The sequence below is a fragment of the Cydia amplana genome, chromosome 18, assembly GCF_948474715.1.
Source record: "Cydia amplana chromosome 18, ilCydAmpl1.1, whole genome shotgun sequence".
NCBI classification, from domain to species: domain Eukaryota; kingdom Metazoa; phylum Arthropoda; class Insecta; order Lepidoptera; family Tortricidae; genus Cydia; species Cydia amplana.
In genome coordinates, this window is record NC_086086.1 from 14,134,890 (window position 1) to 14,141,686 (window position 6,797).

General features: G+C 39.0%; 1 non-coding gene across 1 annotated transcript; it reads right to left on the reverse strand.

The window, feature by feature from the left end:
- Positions 1–202: 202 nt before the first annotated feature.
- Trnaa-cgc (transfer RNA alanine (anticodon CGC)) lies at positions 203–274 on the reverse strand. Its single transcript has one exon. It is a non-coding gene; the product is annotated as a tRNA-Ala (tRNA).
- Positions 275–6,797: the final 6,523 nt, after the last annotated feature.

Here is a 6,797-nt window from a genome sequence, read left to right on the forward strand (position 1 = left end):
AGAAATAATTATTTGTAGCGGTTTTTAATCAATCAAGCTGATTTGTTGTTTTATATTCCTGTTAAAAATAACTTTGCAACGTACGTGGTTCATGTAAACTTAGGATACCTATTCGCGTAGGTATTTCTTCTATAGATTTAGTTTTCAAAAAAATGTTAAAGTCGTAGACGGTAAAGTAAAAAAAAAACCAAAAAGACATCGTTGGAGATGCTGGGATTTGAACCCAGGACTTTCAGCATGCGAAGCAGACACTCTACCACTGAGTTACATCCCCGCTTGAAGTATGTGACAGAATTTACGGTCATTTGGCACGAGTTATGACGTCACCGCCGTACCTCGGTAAACTTGAATCTATTTTAACCGACGTTTGGAAATCTTTTGCCAAAAGTATGTAAGTAATTATTGTTATTACTTTTATTTCCTCACTTAACTACAGGAATAAATAATAATTAAACAAAAAATAATTGTTTTCAAATAAACGAACACTGTCTCTTATTTATACATGAATAAAGTCTAACTTCGTTAAACACTCGCCCTTGTTTCTTATAGCGAGCTATAACTCAAAAGTTGCAACTGACGCTCGCTAGATGGCGTTAAACATAATACTGTGATTGCCCTTTGTAACAACGCGCTTTGCGATAACCAAACTCATTCCTTCCAGTTATTTTCTGAACCTCGTATCTTAACCAATCTTAAATGTCCAATATGTATTGTAAAGCTATAGAAATAAAGTTGATTTTACAATGGCTTATGAAACTGTAGACCCCGGATTTGATATGATTTTAACTCTGTAATGTTTTGTCAGTTTCCCCTTTTAATTAACTAGTGAAAATATTGTTAATTTATTACGATTTTAATCCGAAGCGCTGTAAATACTCGGTTGGTTGCCGATGCAAGTTAATTTGGCGTGAAATGGTTACTTAATTTGGGCGGAATAGTTTTGAATATGTGTGTGTAAGTACTTCAGAAAATTGAGTTTTGTGAAAACTAGATCGAGATTAAGTTCGAAATAGTTTTCATTGAAAGACTGAACGTTTATATTCAAGTTATTTTAATATTTTTTGGATCCATGGTCCAAAAGTATGAGAGGGGGCACATTTATAGTCCACTGAGCTAGGCGGCAGACGGACAGACAGACAGACAGATGGAACTACGAGGGTTCCTAATTGACTACCTACGGAACCCTAATAAACGGTTGTTTAACAATTTATCTTATAACTCACGTTAATCCGATAATGTCGAAACAACTCGTTAGAAAAAATTTAACAAACCAAAACACACATAGTCATTAGACTATTACGTTAACTTTAAAATAAGTTAGGTACATATTATATTTATTCAAATGCAGCACGAGCCAATGTTAAGAAAGTGATCAAATATTATTGATGTATGCAGTCCGATTTAGTACTTTGTCGTATTACCAATGTGAAGCAGTTATGACCGTTATGGTGTACTTAGTTACAGCGACAAGGTATTAAATCGGTGAGTTCTGAAGATAAAACGCTTGTAAATATGGCGTCTGTTATCTCACGTTGAATATTAATGTGCATCCCCATTAGTCGAAAGCTTTTTACACGGACTAGAGGTAGAATTAGAATACTGGAAGTAGCATTCAGTGAAACATTCCATTAGTCTTAAGCCATCCATTAGTTTTAAGTTGTAGCTTTTAATTTTGGATGCCCCGAAAACCACCGCAGTGTCTAGGGGCCCACTGATTACCAGTCCGCCGGACGGTATCGGCCTGTCAGTTGTTCGGAACTGTCACCTTTTAGTTCTAACTGACAGGCCGATATCGTCCGGCGGACTGTTAATCAGTGGGGCCCTTTAGAGACACTATACTTATGCTGAGCGGCATCCTATTTAGTGTACCTTTTTTATTCAATTTTCTGTTGTACCTAATGTATGCTTTTTACGCTGAATAAATATTTTCTATTATATTCTATTAAACAAAATACTGTCTAATATTTCTAAGGAATACGAATGACTCTATACTTTTCACTACTTATATTTTTTTAGTATTAGAAAAATACTACGCGATCTTGACGTGTCTTTTAATTGGAATATAATAATAATGTATTTTTAGTATACCTACCAGTTCCTCCTGGAGTGTGCTGTTATCTTCTAGGAATCTCTTCCAGTCACCCATAGCTCCTTGCGTTCCAATCATAAGGCAGATTGGGTAAAAGGCGATAAATCTCCGCAGCACTAACTCAAACCCCCGGCAATTAGTGTAATATACTTCCTTATTAGTTATTACTCGCACACTTACCTTAATTCTGGCTATTATTTACTACATAATAGGCCTAAATAGGAAAGAGAACTAGAATAAGGATGCAATGGTACGTGCGTTCAGCTAATTTGGATAATTAGGTTCCGTACCTCAAAAGGAAAAAACAGAACGTACCTATAGGATCACCTAGTTTTTGGTTGTTTTTATTGTGTATTTTTTCTTTTTAGGTAGGTGCAACAGGTATTACCAAACAAAAATGAAATTGGGCGGGACATGTTGCTAGGCAGAGTGATGGCAGGTGGACTAAAATCTTAACAGAATGGTGGCCGCTTTCAGATGAAAGAAGCGCTTGGCGTCTGTTGGCTCGTTGGGTGGACGGTATTCGGAAAATTGTGGATCACTTCTGGAAGTTCTGGATGAGATTAGCTCACGACCGGGACAAGTGGCGTACTAGCCACTTGGCTTGGTGGCCTTTGCTATGATAATGATGATGATAATGCAACAGGTATCCGGAATAGGCCGAATACCAAATAATTGCCGAATATTCGTGGTATCTATACTTTTTACCTTACCTACCAAATATAGTATCGCATAAATCGCTTTAAAGCTATCCAGTTTGGTCTACTACTATTATTATGACGTGTGTGTTAATGAATTACTATCGATATCACAAACAGTAATGATCAATAAGCGATCGAGATCCTTGCCTTTCATTAGTTTCATTAGTATAATGAGAATAATGACGTGTGAAACGCAATATGCTTGTACGGCTTAATTGGAAGCCCAGTTTCTGAGTTGCACGACAGGGTTAAAGAGGTCACTTTATATAAGAAAGACAAGAAGATAGCATTGAGTTATTATACTTATTATTACTGCATATCACCTACCTACCTAGAGAAGTCATACCTAACACTGAAATTGTTGCAATCGCAACCTGTAACTACAATCGCCATCAGATATATCGGAGCGGCCAAGGTGTTCACAATATCTAAACACGCACTCTAACGCCCTGACAATAGAGAATAGAGGCGTGTTGAGATATTTGTGAGCGCCTTAACCGCTCCGATATATTTGACGGCGACTGTACACCTACCAGCCCTAGTAGCACGGTCGCATTTTTATCATTTATCACCATGCCTGTCACGTTCTAACAAGTAGGTAAGTGCGAAAGTGACGGGCATAGTGATAGTGGATAAAAATGGATCCGTGCTGAGCCCGCTGGTCTACCACGCGAGTCACGCGACCAAAACATCGTAAACATCCGTGAAATTCATTGCGCTTTCGTACGCGGTACGCGTTTAGGTCGCGAGATTCACGCATATTTTATTTATATAAAAAAAACCGGCCAAGTGCGAGTCGGACTCGCGCACGGAGGGTTCCGCACCATCAACAAAAAATAGAGCAAAAAAATCGTGTTTGTTGTATGGGAGCCCCCTTATATATTTATTTTATTTTGTTTTTAGTATTTGTTGTTATAGCGGCAACAGAGATACATCATTTGTGAAAATTTCAACTGTCTAGCTATCGCGGTTCATGAGATACAGCCTGGTGACGGACGGACAGCGAATTAAGTCTTAGTAATTAATTTTTATTATTAATAGGGTCCCGTTTTTTACCCTTTGGATACGGAACCCTAAAAAGATAAGTCTACCCTACTGCAAGCTACTGCAAGATCTTCTTCACTTTTATTTCTACATTTTGGCATATTCAATCTCTTTTTACTCTATTTCTTGTCTATGACTTAGCTACGAAATTGACTGACGTTATGACGTCTCAAGAATAATGTCTTAATGTCATAATGCACCCTGTGTTTTATAATATTTTATACTAGATTTGTAATGTTCTACATTTTTATAACGACGCTTCTAGTTCACACTTTGATTGTGACGGGGTCTTTGGCTGTCAATGTTCGAACCACGTTATTCACGCCAGCAGACCTAGCTAAGAAAGGGTGGAATAAAAGAGACGTAGCTCTTCTTCGGGCACGCATGTACTTTCAGGGTATTTTACCTCCAATAGAGATCTCGCAAAGCCCTGATTATATAAGTTATTTAATCCGTTATATAGAGAACTGCTACTCTGCCGTGAATGAAGCTGCTCGCGATGCGGAATCGGGGACAATCCTGACAGTTGCAGTGTCCGATGCATTCGGAGGTTATCTAAAAATGGTCGCTTTACCAGTGACGAAGCTAGCTTACTACAACGGCGATATACCCACAAAAGAAGCGATGAAGCTGTTTCAATACTACAATGATATAAAAGACCAGCTGCATACGAACGGCAAAGGCTGGTCGGAGCCGCTTAAAAATATTCCTAAGCCTCAATACGTTCGTGGCGTCCGATCAAACACGCCGACGCCGAAAATTAAGAATCCTTGCGAACGGCTGTTGTACTTGAACAACAATCAACAAAATGTGACTATGCCGATGCCATCAATAGACTGGAGGACGCGCATGATGTTTGTGCCGTTAATGAACCAGCAGATAGTTGATTTAAAATCTCCGCTCATCAGCTCAGTCTTGGAGCAGTTCCATCAGGTGGCGACAGCCTGCGAGCGTTCCATCACCCCCGACCAAAAGTACTTTCAAGACTCGTTCGAAGAATGGGTGAGCCAGGCCGTAGTACCGCATCTCAGCGATGATGACTTGTATACGGGTTTCAAAGGCATTTTATCATTAATAGATGACACTAACGTAATAACAAAGCCCTGCAGTGAATATAATAAACAGCACAGCTCTTTTTTCCATAACATATCACAGAAGACGATGATAATAACAGCCATATTGATTTTAGAATTAATATGTTTTATCCTGACTCTCCGGTATTGCGTAAAGAAAAAGAAAAATAAAATTAATGCAGTAACGAAGTCGACCTCGACGCCTAAGGCGTCATCTGTTCATATACATAATAGGAAAAGTCATAATAACAAAACTGTGTTTTATGAGCTCAGTTCACCTAGTTCATCATTCCATAGTGAAACTAAGACTAGCTCGAGGATACATTCTAGTAATAACGAGAAGTTTATGAAGAACAAGGTTAGCTCCTCTAATTTTTCTGGTTCTCGGCGCTCATATTCCTCAATACCTGACGCATCCACGGCAGACGAAGCCCTTCCTATACAAAAATCTTCCCATCCAAAGATTATATCATCAAGCAAACAATCTCTCCGATACAAGATTACTGAAACTGATGAGATTGACGTTGCTCAAGGCCAAACTCAGGTGTCTAAAGCTTCGCTACCTAGAAGTTCAACCAGTACTGTAAAACATACCGATGATACCGGTGTAACGATTACTTTATCAGCGGTGCTTCCACAGGATAAGAGCACTTCCAAGGTATTAAGAAAATCAAAGCGCTTCAAACCAAGACACGTTGTATCATCACTCAGCCCTCATACTCACAGTCGCCATTATTCCCCAGAAAACATCGAGGCAAATCAGGAAAACGATATTTCCACTGTTAATGAGCTCAAATTAGAATTATTCGATGATAGAATGGATGTTTTACCTCTGATGGCATATAACAGTGATAAAACTGTGGATTTCGTGTCATCTCACGCTAGCAGAACTCACACTAAAAATAGCGAAATTAATATCAATCGATCAATGAAAGAAAAGAGCCAAGAAAGAGAGAATAGAGCTAGTCGATTGCGGGGTGAGAAATCGAGACAAAAAACACTTAAGAATACTGAAGTGATGTCACAGAGAAAAGGAATATTAAAGTTGGATAAAACAAAGGCAAGCAAGATTCCGAAGATAATTATTTCCCCGAGGAATTTAGTATCTGCACCAAGGTGAGTTAAACCATTTACCAGGCTGACAGTTCAATAAAACCGGCCAAGTGCGAGTCGGACTCGCGCACGGAGGGTTCCGCACCATCAACAAAAAATAGAGCAAAACAAGCAAAAAAACGGTCACCCATCCAAGTACTGACCCCGCCCGACGTTGCTTAACTTCGGTCAAAAATCACGTATGGGAGCCCCACTTAAATCTTTATTTTATTCTGTTTTTAGTATTTGTTGTTATAGCGGCAACAGAAATACATCATCTGTGAAAATTTCAACTGTCTAGCTATCACGGTTCGTGAGATACAGCCTGGTGACAGACGGACGGACGGACGGACGGACAGCGGAGTCTTAGTAATAGGGTCCCGTTTTTACCCTTTGGGTGCGGAACCCTAAAAATGACAATTGGGTCAGTTATACTTATTGAATATATGTAGAACACAAGTTTTGAAAGTGCCGTAAGTGTGAGATATATCTCTCAGGTACCTCAGCCTGGTAAAGGGTTGTTGAATTTTGAAAGCCATTGAGTTGCAATTGCTTTGGATAGGTGCAACACGGTAACATTATGACATTAGGTAACTTACAATTCTTTAAAAGTACTTACTGTTGCACAGTGTTTTTCCACAGTAGCTCTCCAAAAGTCAACTTCGGTGTGAATACTGTGAATGGACCTTTGTCTTGCGAAAAACTGTCATATATATTATGAATGAATTGCTCATATTGACGTATAGTATATCTCAGGACGGGCCTTACAGGCACTAAAAATGGTACTACTCGTAGTTC